This window comes from Schistocerca nitens, chromosome 3 (genome assembly GCF_023898315.1).
Source record: "Schistocerca nitens isolate TAMUIC-IGC-003100 chromosome 3, iqSchNite1.1, whole genome shotgun sequence".
Lineage (NCBI taxonomy): Eukaryota > Metazoa > Arthropoda > Insecta > Orthoptera > Acrididae > Schistocerca > Schistocerca nitens.
The window spans coordinates 832,634,010-832,656,069 of record NC_064616.1 but is presented as its reverse complement, the minus strand read 5'-3'; the positions used below and the strand labels follow the sequence as shown (position 1 = coordinate 832,656,069).

At 46.7% G+C, this 22,060-nt stretch overlaps 1 protein-coding gene across 5 annotated transcripts in view; it reads left to right on the top strand.

Moving 5' to 3' along the window:
* Positions 1-2,026: 2,026 nt before the first annotated feature.
* LOC126248858 (SCY1-like protein 2) overlaps positions 2,027-22,060 on the top strand; it is a 197,455-nt gene continuing 177,421 nt past the window's right edge. For 2 of the 5 annotated variants that reach the window (XM_049950291.1, XM_049950292.1), the window contains exons 1-2: positions 2,027-2,107; positions 2,211-2,277. The gene's annotated coding sequence lies outside the window, so the exon portion shown is untranslated. Of the gene's footprint in view, positions 2,108-2,210; positions 2,278-22,060 lie in introns of those variants that run through there. The other 3 variants (XM_049950295.1, XM_049950294.1, XM_049950293.1) reach the window with 2 other exon arrangements.

Here is a 22,060-nt window from a genome sequence, read left to right as displayed (position 1 = left end):
ATAAAGAAAACTCTTCTAACATAATAATTAGCACAGAGGAGAATAACCTTCTTCATGCAAAAAGAATTATGATGTCTAAGATTTCAACTGAATATTTTTTGTGTAGTCACAACATCTCTTGTTGGATTATCTCAAGCGTAAGCATTTAAGTAAAATATACAGTGTACAGACAGCTGCTGCAGCCTAGCTGCCAACAGCAAAAGAAATCAAATTTAACACCAAATTCTGACGAATAATTATAGACTAAAACATTACAATAATTTATGAAAACTGTAGTGCAACTTACATTCTGAATGCATGAGAGAAACGATGAAAAAACTTTAAGACTCTGATATGGGCCCATGATGTTGAACTTCTATCAAATTGTGCTTCACAGAAACACTCTGAACTTATTGTTATGTATTCAACTGGTGTGCTGTATTTCGTTGCAAGGCCTTAATACACAAGCTTTTCTATGTGTTATGCTTTTGAACTTATGTATTGTAAACATAAAGGTCATTGACTGAAAACATCGAAACGAACAGTCTGCATTTCAACGTGATTTTGGCTGAATTGGTTTAGGCCAATTTACACAGACTGTCACATCACAGCACTGTCATGTCAGAGTATATTCACACTGTCACGTTAGGCCACATCAGTTCCTTTAACTCAGTACCGAACGGTAAAATTAAGGTTATTGGTTACCACCTTTGATTTAAAAAAATCGCAATATAGTACCGGCATTGGGCAACTAACAACAATAAACTTCTTAACATATGTTTTTGATCAGTTTTGTGTGGTTAAGGGCTGAGAAGTCAAACAACATTTCAAAATATTAACATTTATTTGCTAGCGAAAATATGTACACACACACACACACACACACACACACACACACACACACACACACACACACACACACACTCATACACACCCAGAGACCAAACAATATTTGTAGGAGATTAAATAGATCCTTTCCATTATGGTTTCTTCCTTACGTAACGAATGACGTTATAAAACTCTCGGTTTTTTTGCTTCATTAGAGCTCACTTTTTCACTTAAAATATCATTTAGTGAAATTTTTTTCATAAACTTACAGTGTTTTTTACAGAGTGTACGTTCCAGCTCTTTAAAACATAAATAATTTTTTGCTTTCACATATCTGGCCTCTATTGTGGAAGACCATTCAATGGAAAAATTATCCATGACGACTTGGAACATTTGGAATTTTACATGAGAACAAAGCACGATTGTAAAAGTAAGTTTAAGCAAACACAAAAGCACAATGTCTACAACTTTGACATGAATGAGCGCAGTGAAAATTGATGAACTTCCGATCTTAATAGACGACGTCACCGTCAGAATTTTCTTCCTGGGAAATATTGACCAGACTTGATGTGACTGTTCAATGATGACCTTACTAAATGCCGTCATTTTGAATGCAATATGGAATGTTTTGATGTGACGTGTCATCACGACCAGTGTGAATTAGCAGTCACCTATAGAAAGTTCAGTAACCGCAGGCTTTATATTTCTCTGCGTGGATCCATAGATTAAGTGAGCAATCATTTTGAATTTTAATGAATAACACTGTAATACGCACACGCTATTCACAATGCCTTGGCCGATTGCGTAAGTCGCTGGCCTAACCTTCCGGCGTATGGGCATCTCTTTCGTTTGGAACCTTCTTGCCTCCCAAAATTTCAAGGCGTTTATGGACCAACGAGTTTAAATTTATACTGTTGTAGAAAGACAGTTCTTTCCATAATTATCTTTTGGGACAACAATCGAGTGGCGCCACTTTAGTTGCATTTAAAAATCTTCCTTAACTGAATTAGTCTACTGATTACTGCGAAATCACACATTGAGATTAATATTAGTAAAGTATCCCAAAGATCATTTTTTAATGGTTACAGCTGAGTGCAAGGAAAAACGTGAGTAATTTACGCAAATATCGACTTCTGTTTAAGCACGCACATGTGTCATTTTTTTAGAGAGTGAAGTTGTTTGCTGGTAGAAGTGGTTCAACTTTGCATTAACTTTGGATGCAACTGTCAGTGATGTTGAGCGGGCGTGTTAGTATTTGAGCTGCGGATCTGAGCGTGAGCGGTTGTGTGTTGTCGTTGTAGTAAGTGCAAGACGCGAAATGTGTTGAATGTTTTGGGCATATTTAAATGAGATAATCTTTTCTGCTTTGTATTGTTGTATACTGAGATAACGATATGTTACAGGAATGTTGTGTTTGATTGTTTCACTTGGGCGAGGATATTGAAGAGGTGTCTATCAGTGCCAACAAAGGTTTGTTAAACGCAGAACTTATGCTGTAAAATTATCTCTCTGTAGTTGCACTTTCCAGCTCTTTATGAACACAAGTTTAGCAATTTTAAATGATTTGTTTAAATGCAGTGTATTGCGCGGAAAGGTGTAATAGGGGGATGACAAAGGAATTTTTGTAATTGTGTGTGTGTGTGGGGGGGGTAACTTTCAATATATATATATACTGTAGCCATATTACTATGTTAAATTACTTATCTCTGAACATGTGGTCCTTGTAGCTCCTGTGTTTATCACTACTTTGATATATTGTGCATTTAAATTGTAATAACACATTACAGCAATTAAAACGGTGGGTATCATTATGCATAAATAACTGGTAATTAGTAGACGTTCAGTCGAATTGCGTGACAAATAGCATAAGATTATCCAATCGAAGTACTGAAGTGTTCACATTTCTTTAGCATGCAGTACTATCTGCAACGAAAATAGGCACGTACATTTCGTTAGTCTGTTGAACATGGCCGTTGTAGATGGTTTTATTCGCTGAAGCTTTCTGGTAGAGCCCATGATGTGATTTGTGTTAATGTAGAACACATCATTTGTTTAAGGTGAAGACATTTTTTACTACCCTGCTTCATATGGTCGAACTTGAAACTACTTTCAGAGTATCATTTGGGTAGTTTTGTTTTCTAAGAATGTGTGCCTCATCATTGAATGAGTGTTTATGCTCATCTTTGAAAAAACGATATGTTGCCATCATTATTTGATTCCATAGAATCTAAGAGTTGTAAGTACTGTTTTGTAGAAGTTTTGATTCCTGACATACTTACTGCTGTGATATTGTTGCAATCATTTGCACTTACATTGTGGTTATCTGAGCTTTTCTACCGTATGTTTTTATATGTTGTGATTAAGTGCTTGTTCTGTTAAGAGACCATGGAAGGAAATTAGTTTTTAAATGATTAAATACTGCCGAAATTTTTATTAATAAGTGAGTCTTTCTTGTAATTTTCATTGGCTTATCACGTGAACAGAGTAGATATTTTTAAAAAATATGCTGTACCTTAACAGGTAGCTCCTGTGTTCCACATTTTAAAAGGGTAATTGTCTATTTATATCCAAGAATGTATGATGAAGTGAGGGGATGCAGTAGGTAGCACACTGGTGCACATTTGGGAGGGCAGTAATTCAGATCTGCATTGGACCATAAAAATTTAGGTTTAGTGATATCCATAAATCACTCCAGCCAAATGCTGGATGATTCTTTTGAAAGGACATGAGATATTTCTCTCCCTATCCTTCAAGCTATTTGATTCTGTGCTTCATCTGACATTGCCGACCACTGTGGCCAAGCAGTTCTCGGCACTTCAGTCCGGAACCGTGCTGCTGCTGCTATGGCTGCAGGTTCAAATTCTGCCTTGGGGATGGATGTGTGTGATGTCCTTAAGTTAGTTAGGTTTAAGTAGTTCTAAGTCTAGGTGACTGATGACCTCCGATGTTGAGTCCCATCGTGCGTAGAGCCATTTGAACCATGTTTCATCCGACGTTGTTGTTGATGGGATGTTAAACCCTAATCTTCATTAGAGATATATGTTCAAAGAATAATAAAGTTGCACATTTCTTCCCACATATGGTAACTACCCTAAAATACTGAGAATTTTCCTCAAACCTTATTTACTGTTGCAAGTGGTTCCCTCAGTTTGTTGTGCCATTCAAACTTCAGTAGCCTCATTTTAATATGTACCTATTGTTTTCTGAGGATTGATATAGATTACTTCAGTAGAGGACATTAGCTCAATTTTAGCTGAAGTGTGTAAGTCTTTTCTTTGAACTTAAGTCACATGTGCAGTACTTCGGTTAATTTTGTCATGGTACTGTATTAAAGACTGCTGTTTCAGTTTTAATCCATACTCATCTAAATTTTTAGTGTGTTGCTGAAGAACTCGTTGATCCAAATTATCACAAAGTTTGGCAGATTTCACAGTGCAGTATATTCCTTTTGCACCCACTCCTGAGACATGAACTAAGTGTCAGTGAAAATAGTTTTTCTGTATATCCTATACTGGTTTCAAATTGCTATGGGCTGTTGGTGAAGTAGTTCATGTTAAATAATTTACCCAGGAATTGTGTGAAGTGATACACACTTGACATTTGCGGTGACACACCCTCTTCCCACTGCCACCCACAAAAATCCTCTCAGCCTCTACATGTACATGGATATTCTGCAAATCACATTTAAGTGCCTGGCAGAGGATTCATTGAACCACCTTCACAGTTCTCTAGTATTAGTCTCGTATAGTGCGCGGAAAGAACAAACACCTATATCTTTCCGTACAAGCTGTGATTTCCCTTATTTTGCTGGAGTGATCATTTCTCCCTATGTTGGTCAGTCTCAATAAAATATTTTCACATACGGAGGAAAAAGTTTGTGATTGGAATTTAGTGAGAAAGTTCCGCCACAGGAAAAAAGACTTTGTTTTAGTGATGTCAGCCCAAATCCTGTATCATTTAAGTGACTCTCTCCCATATTTCGCGATAATACAAAATGTGCTGCCCTTGTTTGAAGTTATTCGGTGTACTCCGTTCACCCTATCTGGTAAGGATCCCACACAGTGCAGCATATTTCTAAAAGTGGATGGACAAGTGTAATGTAAGTAGTCTCCTTAATAGATCTGTTAAATTTTCTAAGTGTCTACATCTACATCCATACTCCGCAAGCCACCTGACGGTGTGTGACGGAGGGTACCTTGAGTAACTCTATCGTTTCTCCCTTCTATTTCAGTCTCATATTGTTCGTGGAAAGAAGCGTTGTCGGTATGCCTCTGTGTGGGCTCTAATCTCTCTGAATTTATCCTCGTGGTCTCTTAGAGATATAAGTAGGAGGGAGCAATATACTGCTTGACTCCTCGGTGAAGGTATGTTCTCGAAACTTCAACAAAAGCCCATACCGAGCTACTGAGTGTATCTTGTATGGTCTTCCACCAGAGTTTATCTATCATCTCTGTAACGCTTTCGCAATTACTAAATGATCCTGTAATGAAGCCCACTGCTCTGTTGGATCTTCTCTCTCTCTCTCTCTCTCTCTCTCTCTCTCTCTCTCTCTCTCTCTCTCTATCAACCCCTAACTGGTATGGCTCCCACACTGGTAAGCAGTATTCAAGTAGTGGGTGAACAAGTGTACTGTAACCTACTTGCTTTGATTTCGGACTGCATTTCTTTAGGATCTTCGAATGAATATCTGGCATCTGCTTTACTGGAGATTAATTTTATATGGTAATTCCATTTTAAATCACTCCTAATGCCTACTCTCAGATAATTTATGGAATTAACTGCTTCCAGTTGCTGACCTGCTATATTATAGCTGAATGATAAAGGATCTTTCTGTGTATTTGCAGCACATTACACTTGTCTATATTGAGATTCAATTGCTATTCCCTGCACCATGCGTCAATTCGTTGCAGATCCTCCTTCATTTCAGTACAATTTTCCATTGTAACAACCTCTTGATATACTATATCATCTGCAAAAAGCCTTGGTGAACTTCAGATGTTACCCACTAGGTCATACATAGACGTAAAGTACACCGCTGTGAGGAGGAGGGGGGGGGGGGGGGCGGCAAGTTCCTTCGTGTACTCTGTGTAAAATCGAACTGGTATCCCATCAGGTCCAGCGGCCTTTCCTCTTTCAAGTGATTTTGTTTTTCTATCCTTGTCATATATTTCGATATCTACCATTTTGTCATCTGTGCGACAATCTAGAAGGAACTACAGTGCAGTCTTCTTATGTGAAACAGCTTTGGAAAAAGACATTTAGTATTTTGGCCTTTAGCCTGTCATCCTCTGTTACAGTACCATTTTGGTCAGTGTCTGGACATTTTGTTTTGATCCATCTACCACTCTAAGACCAAAATTTCTTAGGATTTTCTGCCAAGTCAGTACATAGAACTTTACTTTCGAATTCGTTGAACGCCTCTCGCATAGGCCCCCTCACACTAAATTTTGCTTCGTGTAATTCTTGTCTGCAACGCTTCGGCTATGTTTGTTTGCTGTGAAGTTCCCTTTGCTTCCGTAGAAGTTTTCTAACTCTGTTGTACCATGGTGACTCTTTTCCAGCTCTTTACAATCTTGCTTGGCACATACTCCTCTAATGCATATTGTACAATTGTTTTGAACTTCGTCCACCGATCCTCAACGCTATCTGTACTTGAGATGAAACTTTTGTTGAGCCATCAGGTACTCTGAAATTTGCTTTTTTTTTTGCTAAACAGAAAAATCTTCCTACTTTTTTAATATTTCTATTTATGGCTGAAATCACCGATGCTGTAACCACTTTATGATCGCTGATTCCCTGTTCTGTGTTAACTGTTTCAAATAGTTCGGGTCAGTTTGTCATCAGGTCTAATATGTTATCACCACACGTCTGTTGTGTTTAACTGCTCAAGGTAGTTTTCAGATAATGCACTTAAAAAAAAAATTCAGTGGATACTTGTCCCTGCCACCCGGTATAATTGTTAGTCTCTCAATCTATATCTGGTAAATTAAAATCTCCACCCAAAACTATAACATGGTCTGGAAATCTGCTCGAAATATTTTCCAAATTTTCCTTCAGGTGTTCTGCCATAACAGATGCTGAGCCAGGGGGCCTGTAGACACATCCAATTACCATGTTTGAGCCTCCTTGAACTGTGACCTTCACCCAAATTATTTAGCATTTCGGAGCTCCATCAATATCCTTTGATGCTATTGCACTTTTTATTACTATAAACACCCCCCCTTCCCCCCCTTTTCACTGTCCAGCTTGTCTCTGTGGTATACATTCCAATCTGAGTTTGGAATTTCATTGCTGTTTACATCTGGTTTCAACCAACTTTCCATCCCTAGTACTCTGTTGGCATTGTGACCATTTATTAATGAGAGAAGTTCTGGGAGATTTCTATAGACACTCTTGCAGTTTACTATTACCACATTAATATTGTCATTCTGTTGCGTTTTGCCTACTGCTACCTTTTCGCGTCTCGGGAGGTGTCTTGTTGGGCCTAGGGAGGGAATTCTGACCCCAAAAAAAACCACATGTGCACTCCACACGTAATCCACTAACCTTGTAGCCACTTCCTGCATGTAGTGCACGCCTAACCTATTCAGGGGGACCCTACATTTATCCACCCGTTAGCGGAGATCTAGAAATTTGCACCGCCAGATCTCTGCAGAATCGTCTGAGCCTCTGGTTTAAGCCTCCAAACCATCGGACTGCGATTGTTCCTGGGAACGACACTACAAATAGTTCTCAGATTCCACCCTGTGAGTGAGTGAGGCTTTCTGCCTTCAACTCTGCCAACCCAGACAGCAGGCGTCATTGGCGCCGACAGGAGCAACAATTTGCAGTTGGGTGCACCCAGTGCTCTCTATTGCCGCCAGCAGGGGGCCTCCTCTACATCTCGGATGAGATCCCCTGGCAAGCAGACAGTGAACAATGGCCTTCTTCCCCCTACTTTTCCACTATTTCCCTAAGGGGCTCCATCACCTGCCTAACATTGGCGCTCCCAATCACTAATAAACCCCTCCCACTGTGTGCCTGCTCAGACCTTGCTGAAGGAGCGGCCACATGTCCACTCACAGGCAGAGCAGGCAATGCCACATGGCCAGCCTCCGTATTCACCCTCCGCCTCGTGTGATGCGAATGCCGTTGAACCCGCCACTCCCCTTGGGGAGAGGGTGGCCCAACCGTGCCCGGTACCTGTGAAGATGTCTAGACAGCAGGGACCGTGGGTGAAACATGTAACACCTGGGGTGTACCATGCGACACATGAGACTTCCCGCTGCTGCTGCTACACTTCGAAGCAGCAGCCTGAAGACAGCTGACAGTGGCCATCAGCACATTCAGCTGTTTGTGAACAGTGGTCGCTTCTCCTGCATCTGTACACAGCAGTCACACATCCTATCCAGCCTAAGAAATCAAACATTTACTTTAGAGAGTTAAGTAATCAACTTTTAACTAGACTGCTATTTCACTAAAGGTGGCTGGTAGCTGACTGTGGTTACTAGGCACTTCTTGTTGGAAACAATGAAAATAAGCACTGTCTCCGGACTGTATTCAAAACAAACATGAAATCTATGGAACACTATTACTAGTACTAGAAAATTAAAGCTTCCTAAAAGCAAAAACACATTGAAAAAGAAGTGACAAGTAAGAAAACACAGTTAATACTTTAATTTACATAGCTTGCTGCACAGTAGGTGTGAAGCATACGGCACTGGCAGTACAGCTGACTTAAGGGACTCTGACTGTATTCAAAACACATGGAAATCTATGGAACACTATTAATGGTACTTGAAAACTAAAGCTGCCAGTAAAATGCAGTCTTTGGTAAGCCTTCTTCACAATATTTTCTATGTCTTACTTCCAATTTAAGTTGTACGTAATTGTAATTCCTAGGTATTTAGTTGAATTTACAGCCTTTAGATTTGACTGATTTATCGTGTAACCAAAAGTTTAACGAATTACTTTTAGCACTCGTGTGGATGACCTCACACTTTTCGTTATTTAGAGTCAACAGCCAATTTTCGCACCATTCAGATCTCTCTTCTAAATAATTTTTGCAATTTGTTTTGATCTTCTGATTTCATTAGTCGATACAGGACAGTGTCTTCTGCCCCCTGCGGGTTTGGGGGTAAGAATAGGCCCGCGGTATTCCTGCCCGTTGTAAGAGGCGACTAAAAGGAGTCTCAACTGTTTCGGCCTTTAATGTGTTGGTCCTCCTACGGGGTTTGACCACTACCTTTCCAAATTTTCCGTTAGTGCATACCATTTGAGGAGGGGCGCCTTACATGGTGCATTCTATATCCATCTTGCCCTAAGATCTGGCATATTCGTTATTGTCATGGAGTTCGACTTACACTGAGCTTCCGGCCACATCGGCTGCAGTGTGTTCCGGGTAGCCTACATTCCCTCCGTTGTGTGCTTCCATCTTTGCTTCCTTTATTAATGGATATTCGACACCCAACAACCGGCGCGGTAGCCAATCTGTTGTGGGGGGGGGTTGTCATGTACCCTCTTGGTGGTAGCCCTCTGACTACACAGGGATCGCTCTGCTGATGCCTGAGCTGCTGCCTACCCACGTATGCAGAGGAGTAGATGCCTATCACTCTGGGGCATGGGGACTCCCAGCAAAGGCCATCCTGCCAGGTGGTCTTTGCTGTGGCTGGGTAGCGCCTGTGGGGAGAGCCCCTGGTTGGAGTGGGTGGCATCAGGGCGGAAGACCTGCAATGAAGTGTGGTACATCATCTCTCACTGGTGGGCCTCCACCAGCATTCTCTAAGTTATCGAGGTCTAACCTCAACGGCAAGAAATACGAACCAAGGCCATTTCTTTCCCTTGCCACTCCATGGGAGGAACGTATGGCTAAAGAAGGCAGTGGAGACTACTCACCCCGGTACCTCGTGTGTACCAGAGTTGATGGAGAATCATTTATGTTGACGAAGCCCCAGTTTTTTGTGGACCATTTAGAGGACAAGTTCGGGGAGGTGGAGGGCTTGTCCATAATGGGCTGTGGTTCAGTTGTAATCAAAACAGCATGCATCCTCTGCCCAGTCACGGAGGTTGCTCGCTTGTGACAAGTTGGGGGATGTTTCAGTTAGCATCACGCCCCATAAGTCTCAACATGGTCCAGGGTATTATCTTCCACAGGGATCTTCTTCTGCAGTCTGACGATGAACTGCGCGCCAACCTAGAACAACCAGGTGTTCACTTCATCCGGCGTGTCCATCGGGGTCCGAGGGATAATCAGGTAGCCACTGGTGCCTTCATCTTGGCCTTTGAGGGTGATGTCTTACTCGTAAAGGTTAAGGTGATGGTTTACCGTTGTGATGTGAAGCCATATATCCCTCCTCCGATGCAGTGTTTTAAATGCTGGAAGTTCGGGCACATGTCATCCCGCTGTACTTCCGGCATCACGTGTCGAGATCGTGGATGTCCTTTGCATCCCAATACTCCATGTATCCCGCCTCCTATCTGTGTTAACTGTGGAGAACACCATTCTCCGTGTTCGCCGGACTGGCGGGTCTTCTGAAAGAACGGAAGATACTGGAATATAAAACCCTGGACCCCCCCCCCCCCCAGGGGGTCCACAACTAATTTTGGATACATGCGTAGCGAGCACGGGACCCAGAGCTAATGTGGCCTTCCTTCCTTCCGGGCTGCATACCTTCCCTTTCCGCATCCTTCCCCTTCCCCCATCTTTGCCCCCCCCCCCCCCCCACCTCTGGCTCTTTCCTTCCATTTCTTCCTCTCTGGGAGTATGGTTTGTGCTCGAAACTGTAACAAATTCTTTGCTTTCTACGCTTGCAAGTCTTCGTCCTTCCTCTGTCCTTCTTTACCTTACCTCTTCTATTTGCCCTTTTCTCCGCTGCAGCGTTTGAGACCCCTCTTCTTTCCTTTCCCTTTCTCTTTTTTCCTCCCTGTGCGTGTCTCAAGGCCGACCGATGCATTTCCATGCATAGCCGGTGACGGGGTAACACGTAATTCCCTGCCCCGGGGAGACAGGTAGGACACGTACGTACCCCCAGGCCCAGGGAGGGGTGATTACCTGAGCTGATACCTTCCGAAAGTGCCGATTGGTCCCTCTGTCAGTTTGTCGAGAGGTGTGACCTGAGATGTGAACAATCACCTAAGGCGGGAGTGCCCTCAGAGAGGGCCCCCACAAGGGAGAAGCGCGCCATCGGAGACGCTGGTAATCATGGGGATTCTTCCGCAATGGTTTCCCCACCTTCCACTATATCTGCTCGCAAGCGTAAGTTCACTGAGTCTCAGCCACAGACAGTTCTTCCATCGTTGCCACAGTTCCTTGTTGTTTCTCGGTCTGATGAAGGTCACGACTTCTCCACGGTCAACCCTTTCATTATTCAGAAAGGTGTCGACACAATTGCAGGTCCTGTAAAGTCATGTTCCAGATTATGGAATGGCACCTTGTTGTTAGAAACAGTCAGTGCCCTCCAGGCACAAAAATTGCTGCGTACTTCACTGCTCCACACCTTCCCTGTCCGGGTTGAAGCGCACCGCACTATAAATTCCTAGCGTGGAGTCATTCATACACGCTCCCTCGATGGATTGTCTGACGAATAAATTCAGCACTACCTGTCTGACCAGGGCGTAACGGCTGTTCATAGTTATGAAAAGGGTTGACACGAACATCATTCCAACCCGCAATGTCTTCTTGACATTTGACAAAGTTCAACTCCCATCGAAAATCAAAGCAGGCTGAGAGATAATTTCCGTTCGCCCTTACGTCCCAAACCCTACGCGTTGCTATCGGTGACAGCGGTTCAATCACACCAGCCAGTCCTGTTCCAATCCGGCCAAATGTGTTACGTGTGGCAAGGATGCCCATGAGGGTGCTTGTCCACCTCCATCCCATCGCTGCATCAACTGTATGGGTGACCATGCTGCTTCCTCTCGAGATTGCCCCATTTTTAAAGACGAAAAGCTCATCCAGGAAATCAGAGTGAAGGAAAAGGTGTCGACCTTTGCTGCTCGGAAATTATTCGCCAGTCGACAGCCCACCTTGCCTCAGACAGGGAAATACAGCACTGTCCTTGCTTCTCCTCGGCCAGCAAAGGAGGTGGCCACGCAGACTTGCGACCTCACCTTTAGTACCACGGTCGTCAGATCGGCCAGCGCAAAGATCGCCCGTTCAACCTCACCACTTTTGCCTGCCCACTTTATGGCTCACCCTTCATCGGGTTCTGCTAAATCTCGAGCCCAAAAGTCAGACACCAAGTCTTCGAAGAAAGAGCATACTCGTGAAGAGTTTTTACGTACGGCAACTTCACCACCATCGGTTCCTCCTTCCTCTAAACCTCATACTTCCAAGAAGGCTACAAAGAAACCCAGTTCCTCTCCTTCTCCGCCAAGGCGTGTCCCATCCACAGCGCCACCTGGCGGAAATCGCCCTCGGCCGTCTTCTGTGTCGCCGAGGCGCACTGCTGGTGGCCGGTCCACCGGCCGATCGCTGGTGGCAGGAGCTGCTCCTGACCAACCTATGGATCAGGATCTTCTGCCTTCGGCCGAATGCCATTCCATGCTGTCGGTCGCAAGCTCTGAGCAGTCGTTGAGTTGACAGCACCCTTGGTCACATTCCTCCATTTTCTGTTCACCCTATGTCCATTATCCACTGGAATATCCGCGGCATTCGAGCCAATCGGGATGAATTGTCGATCCTCTTACGATCCTACTCGCCGGTCATCTTCTGTCTTCAGGAAACAAAGCTGCGTCCTAATGACCGCTTTGTTCTCCCTCATTTTCAGTCCGTCCGATATGACCTCCCCTCTGTGGAAGGCACTCCAGCCCATGGAGGACTCATGATTCTTCTCCATGATACTCTCCATTATCATCCAATCCCCTTAGACAGTTCCTTCCAAGCTGTCGCCGTCCGTGTTTCCCTTTCTGGATACACGTTCTCTCTTTGTACTGTATACATTCCATCGTCCACACCAATGGCACGAGCTAATCTCCTTCATCTTCTTGGTCAGCTTCCACCCCCCTATTTGCTGGTAGGGGACTTCAATGCCCACCACCCGCTTTGGGGATCTCCACATCCTTGTCCACGTGGCTCCCTATTGCTAGACGTCTTCCACCAAGCGGATCTAGTTTGCCTCAACACTGGGGTCCCCACGTTCTTGTCTGCCTCCACGCCAAATTTATCTCCTTTGGACCTTGCGATCGGTACTGTTCCGCTTGCTCGGCGCTTCGAATGGTTCGCCCTTGATGATACACACTCGAGTGACCACTTTCCATGTGTCCTTAGGCTGCAGCCTCAACTGCCATATATGCGCCCGCGACGCTGGAAGTTTGCCCAAGCCGATTGGACACTTTTTTCGTCTCTAGCGACATTCGATGACCGTCGCTTTCCCAGCGTCGACGATGAGGTCACACATATTACCGACGTTATTTTTACAGCTGCGGAACGTTCCATTCCACGCACCTCCGAATTGCCCCGGCGCCCCCCAGTTCCTTGGTGGAACGAGGCATGCCGTGACGCAATCCGTGAGCGGCGACGTGCTCTTCGCATTTTCCGTCACCATCCTACTTTAGCAAACTGTATCCGCTATAAGCAACTCCGTGCGCGATGCCGTCGCGTCATCCGCGATAGCAAGAAGGCCAGCTGGCAATTCTTTATTAGCTCCTTTAACACCTTCACTCCCTCCTCGGAAGTTTGGAGTCGGCTTCGACGGTTCTCAGGCGCGCCTAGTTTCTCCCCGGTCTCTGGGCTCACTGTCGCGCATGATACCTTAGTGGACCCCGTCGCAATTTCTAACTCATTGGGTCAGCACTTTGCTGAGATTTCGAGCTCTTCAAATTACCCGCCAGCGTTTCTCCCGAAGAAACGTGCAGCGGAAGTGCGACCTCTTGCTTTCTCCTCTCAAAATCGCGAAAGCTATAATACTGTTTTCTCCATGCAGGAACTCCAACATGCCCTCTCTTCTTCTCGCTCCTCCGCCCCTGGATCGGATGGTATCCATGTCCAAATGTTGCTGCATTTATCAACCCATAGTCTGCGTTACCTCCTTCGCCTTTATAATCGAATTTGGACCGACAGTACCTTTCCCAGACGATGGCGGGAAGCTATCGTCGTTCCCATTCCGAAACCTGGAAAGGACAAACATCTCCCCTCTAGTTATCGCCCCATTTCTCTCACGAGTAGTGTCTGTAAGATTTTGGAGCGTATGGTGAATTACCGTTTAGCTTGGTGGCTGGAATCCCGCAGTCTTTTAACACCTGCCCAATGCGGATTCCGAAAGCATCGCTCTGCCGTTGACCATCTTGTTGCTCTCTCCACTTATATCATGAACAATTTTCTCCGGAAACGCCAAACAGTAGCAATATTTTTTGATCTGGAGAGAGCATACGATACCTGTTGGAGGACAGGCATCCTCCGCACACTGTTCTCTTGGGGCTTTCGAGGCCGGCTGCCCCTTTTTCTTCGCGAATTTATGGCAGAGCGAACATTTAGGGTGCGGGTGAACACTACACTCTCCCGTAATTTCTCTCAAGAAAACGGGGTACCCCAGGGCTCCGTGCTGAGTGTTGTCCTGTTTGCCATCGCTATAAATCCAATTATGGATTGTCTCCTTCCTGACGTCTCGGGCTCCCTCTTTGTGGACGATTTTGCGATCTACTACAGCTCTCAACGGACCAGCCTTCTTGAACGACGTCTTCAAGGATGTCTCGATCGCCTCCACTCTTGGAGCCTCGAAACCGGCTTCCGTTTTTCTCCCAGTAAGACCGTTTGTATTAATTTTTGGCGATGTAAGGAGTTTCTTCCGCCCTCCTTACATCTAGGTCCTGTCAACCTTCCGTTTTCAGACGTCACTAAATTCTTGGGTCTTATGTTTGACAGAAAACTGTGCTGGTCCTCCCACGTTTCCTATCTTTCGGCTCGCTGTCTGCGAACGCTCAACGCCCTCCGTGTCCTGAATGGTACCTCCTGGGGAGCGGACCGAGTGGTCCTTCTCCGCCTCTATCGCGCCTTAGTGCACTCGAAATTGGACTATGGAAGCATCGTCTACTCCTCTGCTCGGCCGTCTATTCTTCGGCGTCTCGACTCTATCCACCACCGTGGATTACGTTTAGCGTCTGGAGCTTTTTACACTAGCCCTGTGGAAAGCCTTTATGCTGAGACTGCTGAACCTCCGCTGTCCAATCGGCGAGCGGTCCTTCTGAGCCGTTATGCTAGCCATCTGTCTTCCATGCCTGCTAATCCAGCCCACGACCCTTTTTTCGACGCCTGCTTTGATGTAGGGTATGCAGGCCGCTCCTCCTCCCTACTACCCCCGGGAGTCCGCTTCCGTCAACTGCTCCATTCTCTTTCCTTCCGCTTTCCTAAAACCTTCTTGACAACTTGGGGTACAGCACCGCCTTGGCTTCGTCCCCGGATCTGTCTGCTCCGTGATCTTTGTCAATTTCCCAAGGATGGTACGCCTTCACTTGTTTATCGTCGGGCATTTGCTGCTCTATGTGCACAAATGACAGACGCCACCTTTATTTACACCGACTGCTCGAAAACATCGTTGGGTGTAGGGAGTGCCTATATTGTTGGCGACGCCCCAAATCACTTTCGGCTTCCCGACCAGTGTTCTGTTTATACTGCGGAGCTTTTCGCTGTTCTCCAGGCTGTCCACTACATCCGCCGCCATCAGCGGATACAGTACGTAATCTGCTCAGATTCTCTCAGCTCTCTCCTCAGTCTCCAAGCTCTTTACCCTGTGCACCCTCTGGTCCACCGGATTCAGGACTGTCTGCGCTTGCTCCACCTGGGGGGCGTCTCGGTGGCGTTCCTCTGGCTCCCGGGACACGCTGGTATCTGTGGGAATGAGGCGGCTGATATAGCAGCCAAGGCTGCAGTTTCTCTTCCTCGGCCAGCTATTCAGTCGCTTCCCTTCACCGATCTACGGAGCGGTTTATGTCGCAAAGTTGCTCATTTATGGCATGCGCATTGGTCAACACTTCCCCGCAATAAATTGCGGGAAGTGAAAGCCCTTCCTTGCGCTTGGACCTCTTCCTCCCGAACGAGTCGTCGGGAGGAGGTAATTTTAGCTAGACTCCGGATAGGGCACTGTCGTTTTAGCCATCGGCATCTTTTAAGCGGCGATCCTCCCCCACTCTGTCCCCACTGCTCTCAGCTGTGGACGGTAAGACACCTTTTAATTGAATGCCCCTATTTTAATCCGTTACGCTCCCGTCTACAGCTATCGCCTGATCTATCGTCGATTTTAGCAGATGACACGCGCTCAGCCGACCGCGTTCTCCAGTTTATTAGTGACAGTGAAATGACGTCAGTCATTTAAAGCTTAATTTGGGGACAACCAACCCCTTTCTGTAGTGGATTTTTAAGCCTTCCTGCTGCTTTTAGTTTCTCCAATTTTTTGAGTTTCATTTCCATTTTTGCTGTTTTCCATTTTCAGTTTTTATTATTTCCTCAGTCACGGACCGGGCGCTAATGACCATAGCAGTTTTGCGCCCTAAAAAAAAAAAAAAAAAAAATAGCTCGGCGCTTCGAATGGTTCGCCCTTGATGATACACACTCGAGTGACCACTTTCAATATGTCCTTAGACTGCAGCCTCAACTGCCATATATGCGCCTGCGACACTGGAAGTTTGCCCAAGTCGATTGGACTCTTTTTTCGTCTCTAGCGACATTCGATGACCGTCACTTTCCCAGCGTTGACGATGAGGTCACACATATCACCGACGTTATTCTTATAGCGGAACTTTCAATACCACGCACCTCCGAATTGCCCCGTCGCCCCCCAGTTCCTTGGTGGAACGAGGCATGCCGTGACGCAATACGTGAGCGGCGATGTGCTCTTCGCATTTTCCGCCACCATCCTACTTTTGCGAACTGTATCCGCTATAAGCAGTTCCGTGCGCGATGCCGTCAAGTCATCCGTGATAGCAAGAAGGCAAGCTGGAAATTCTTTACTAGCTCATTTAACAACTTCACTCCCTCCTCGGAAGTTTGGAGTCAAATTCAACGGTTATCTGGCGCGCCTAGTTTCTCCCCAGTCTCTGGGCTCACTGTCAAGCATGATACGTTAGTGGACCCCGTCGCAATTTCTAACTCCTTGGGTAACCACTTTGCTGAGATTTCGAGCTCTTCAAATTACCCGCCAGCGTTTCTCCCGAAGAAACGTGCAGCGGAAGTGCGACCTCTTGCTTTCTTCTCTCAAAATCGCGAAAGCTATAATACTGTTTTCTCCATGCTGGAACTCCAACATGCACTCTATTCTTCTCGCTCCTCCGCCCCAGGACCGGATGGTATCCACATCCAAATGTTGCTGCATTTATCAACCCATAGTCTGCGTTACCTCCTTTGCCTTTATAATCGAATTTGGACCGACAGTACTTTCCCCAGACGATGGCGGGATGTTATCGTCGTTCTTGTTCCGAAACCTGGAAAGGACAAACATCTCCCCTCTAGCTATTGCCCTATTTCTCTCATGAGTAGTGTATGTATGGTTTTGGAGCGTATCGTGAATTGCCGTTTAGCTTGGTGGCTGGAGTCCCGCAGTCTTTTAACACCTGCCCAATGCTGTTTCCGAAAGCATCGTTCTGCAGTTGACCATCTTGTTTCTCTCTCCACTTATATCATGAACAATTTTCTCCGGAAACGCCAAACAGTAGCAATATTTTTTGATCTGGAGAGAGCATAAGATACCTGTTGGAGGACAGGCATCCTCCGCACACTGTTCTCTTGGGGCTTTCGAGGTCGGCTGCCCCTTTTTCTTCGCGAATTTATGGCAAAGCGCACATTTAGAGTACGGGTGAACACTACTCTCTCCTGTACTTTCTCCCAAGAAAACTGGGTACCCCAGGGCTCCGTGCTGAGTGTTGTACTGTTTGCCATTGCCATAAATCCAATTATGGATTGTCTCCTTCCCGATGCCTCAGGCTCCCTCTTTGTGGACGATTTTGCGTTCTACTACAGCTCTCAACGGACCAACCTTCTTGAACGACGTCTTCAAGGCTGTCTCGATCGCCTCCACTCTTGGAGCATCGAAATAGGCTTCCGTTTTTCTCCCAGTAAGACTGTTTGTGTTAATTTTTGGCGTGGTACGGAGTTTCTTCCGCCCTCCTTACATCTAGGACCTGTCAACCTTCAGTTTTCGGACGTCGCTAAATTCTTGGGGTTATGTTTGACAGAAAACTGTGCTGGTCCTCCTACGTTTCCTATCTCTCGGCTCGCTGTCTGTGATCCCTCAACACCCTGCGTGTCCTGAATGGTACCTCCTGGGGAGCAGACCGAGTGGTCCTTCTCCACCTCTATCGCACCTTAGTGCGCTCGAAATTGGACTATGGAAGCATAGTTTACTCCTCTGCTCGGCCATCTATTCTTCGTCTCGACTCTATCCACCACCGTGGACTACGTTTAGTGTCTGGAGCTTTTTACACCAGCCCTGTGGGAAGCCCTTATGCTGAGACTGCTGGACCTCCCCTGTCCAATCGGCGAGCAGTTCTTCTGAGCCGTTATGCTAGCCATCTGTCTTCCATGCCTGCTAATCCATCCCATGACATTTTTTCGACGCCTCCTTGGATTTAGGGTATGCTGGCCGCCCTTCCTCCCTACTACCACAGGGAGTCCACTTCCATCAACTGCTCCATTCTCTTTCCTTCCGCTTTCCTAAAACTTTCTTGACAACTTGGGGTACAGCACCGCCTTGGCTCCGTCCCCGGATCTGCCTGCTCCGTGACCTTTGTCGATTTCCCAAGGATGGTACCCCTTCACTTGTTTATTGTCGGGCATTTGCTGCTCTATGTGCACAAATGACGGACGCCACATTTATTTACACCGACGGCTCGAAAACATAGTTAGCTGTAGGGAGTGCCTATATTGTTGGCGACACCCAAAATCCCTTTCGGCTTCCCGACCAGTGTTCGGTTTATACTGCGGAGCTTTATGCTGTTCTCCAGGCTGTCCACTACATCCGCCGCCATCAGCGGATACAGTATGTTATCTGCTCAGATTCTCTCAGCTCTCTCCTCAGTCTCCAAACTCTTTACCCTGTCCACCCTCTGGTCCACCAGATTCAGGACTGTCTTCGCTTGCTCCACCTGGGGGGCTTCTCGGTGGTGCTCCTCTGGCTCCCAGGACACGTTGGTATCTGTGGAAATAAGGCGGCCGATATAGCGGCCAAGGCTGCAGTCTCTCTTCTTCGGCCAGCTATTAAATTGATTCCCTTCACCGATCTACGGAGCGTTTTATGTCGTCGAGTTGTTCTTTTATGGCACGCACATTGGTCGACACTTCCCCATAATAAATTGAGGGACATGAAAGCTCTTCCTTGTGCTTGGACCTCTTCCTCCCGAACGCGTCGTCGGGAGGAGGTAATTTTAACTAGGCTCCGGATAGGGCACATGTTTTAAGCGGCGATCCTCCCCCACTCTGTCCCCACTGCTCTCAGCTGTGGATAGTAAGACACCTTTTAATTGAGTGCCCCTATTTTACTCCGCTACACGCCCGTCTACAGCTGTCGCCTGATATATCGTCCGTTTTAGTAGATGACACACGCTCGGCCAATCGCTTTCTTGAGTCTATTAGTGCCAGTGAAATGACATCAGTCATTTAAAGCTTAATTTGGGGACAACCAACCCATTTCTGTAGTGGATTTTTAAGCCTTCCTTCTGCTTTTAGTTTCTCCAATTTTTTGAGTTTCGTTCCCATTTCTGCTGGTTTCCATTTTCGGTTTTTGCTGTTTCCTAAGTCACGGACCGGGCGCTAATGGCCATAGCAGTTTCGCGGCCTAAATCCAAAACAAAAAAAAGACCCTGGACCGCCTGACATACGGAGGCTAAACAGAAATATGAGAGGCTCTATCCTGTGCCAATGACGTCGACCTATGCCGCTGCTGCAACAACAGGTCTCCCATCATCACATACGGTTAACTATAAGATCAGTCAGCATCCACTGGCCCTCTTGACTGTGTGGGGCACTTCACTCCCTGTTGCTCCTGTTCCATCTACTTCAGGAGCAACACCCTCCCTTCCCCCACCCCCAACCATCGGGCACGACAGTCCCCACTTCTAAGCCGGAGAAGTGTCAGTCTTCTTCAGCTTCTCTCACTCGGAGGGGATCCCTTGGGTCACTCCCTTCCCAGGTTCCTACCAGCGACACAGCAGACACCCACCAGTGGCTGAAGAAGCCACAGGTCGCTGGTCATCGAGCTTTGCACTCATCTTCGGTCCCAGAGACTGACTCCAATAAGCTCTCCCAGCAACGGCAACCTAAGGAACAGCGAGAGAAAGCGAAATTGAAGACCAGTAAGACCAAGGCACCTGCGGTGGCACCTACTCCACCGCTACCTAGAGCCTCTGCGTCTGAGGATGAGGTGGAAATTCTTGTCCGCTGAGGACCTCGATCTCGCCGGTCCCTCAGATGCAATGGATGGCACTTGCACAGGTGCTCCATCGGAGGCAGCAGGTGACCCAGTGGCGTAATCTGCCTGTCCAGTCCCTTCACACCTTTCTGAGCCATGGACAATATCATCCTCCAGTGGAACTGCAGCAGTTTCTTCCATCTAGTTGAGCATCGACAACTTATCAGCCTTCACCCTTTCTTCTGCATTGCTCTTCAGGAAACTTGTTTACAGCAATGCGAACCCCCGCCCTCCGTGGCTATCGGGGTTATTATAAGAACTGGGCAGCTTATGAAAGGGTGTCTGGTGTCGTCTGCATCTATTTCCTTTTACTCTCTTCACAGCGAGTCTGTCGCTCTTCGGGTGTGGACACCACAGGCTGTTACAGTCTTCAGTCCTTACCTTCCACTGGACGGTGATGTTGCCCAGCATGTCCTGGCTGCGCTGATAGCCCAATTGCTGCCGCCTTTCTTGTTAATGGGCGACTTAAATGCCGATAACCCTCTGTGGGGTGGGTCAGTGGCAACAGGTAGAGGCCCCACCATTGAGCATGTATTGGCACATCTTGATCTTTCCATTTTAAATGATGGTGCCTTCACACATTTCAGTGTGGCGCACGGCATGTACTCCATCGACCTTTCGATATGCAGCCCTAGCCTCTTACCGTCTGTCCAATGGAGAGTGCATGACGACCTGTGTGGTAGTGACCACTTTCCGATCTTTCTTTCACTGCCACAGCGTCAGTCTTCTTGGCCTTGTTGCAGGTGGGCTATGAATAAAGCTGACTAGGACTTGTTCTGCTCCACTGCCACTATTGAGCCTCTCTCTAATGACAACATTGATGTGGTGGTTCACACGGTCACCACCGGCATCATTATTGCTGCAGAATCTGCCATTCCCTGTTCTTCTGCGTCCCCTCGGTGGAGGACTGTGCCTTGGTGGTAGCCTGAGATCGCTGAAGCGATTAAAGATTGCTGGTGGGCACTCCAGCATCACAAGCGACATCCCTCCATGGAACACCTCATTGCCTTCAAACGGCTGCATGCACGAGCCCGCCGCCTTATCTGCCAACGTAAGCAGGAGTGCTGGGAGCGGTACGTGTCCACCAGTGGCCTCCATGTCGCTCCATCGCAGGTCTGGGCCAAGATTCGATGCCTCAATGGCTATCGGACCCCTGTCAGTGTCCCTGTGCTCTCACTGAATGGAGCAGTTTGTACTGACTCCGCTTGGCAGAGCATTTTGCTCTGAGTTCCTCTTCTGCGAATTACCCACTGGCCTTCCGCTCCATTAAAGAGCAGATGGAGTGTCGGAGCCTCTCATTTCGCACCCACCATCCTGAATCCTACAATGTTCCATTCAGTGAGTGGGAATTTCAGTGCCCTAGCCGCTTGCCCTGATACCGCTCCTGGGCCAGATCGCATCCACTGTCAGATGCTGAAACACCTTTCAGTGGACTGCCAGCGACGCCTCCTCGACCTTCACAATCGTCTCTGGGTCGAGGGCAAGTTTCCGTTGCAATGGTGGGAAAGCGTTGTCATCCCCATTTTGAAACCTGGCAAGAACCCTATGGAGGTGGACAGCTACCGCCCATTAGCCTCACACATGTTCTTTGCAAGTTGCTCAAACGGATGGTGAGCCAGCAATTGAGTTGGGTACTACAGTCACGGGGCCTCCTGGCTCCATCTCAGGGTGGGTTCTGTAAAGGCTGCTCTGCCGCCGACAATTTGGTGAGCCTGGAGTCAGCCATCCGTACGGCCTTTGGTCGCTGTCTTCTTCGACATGCAGAAGGTGTATGATACTTTGTGGCGCCATCACATCCTCTCTACACTTCACGATTGGGGTCTTCGGGGTCCGCTGCCGATTTTCATATGCAATTTTCTGACGCATCGTACCTTCTGCAT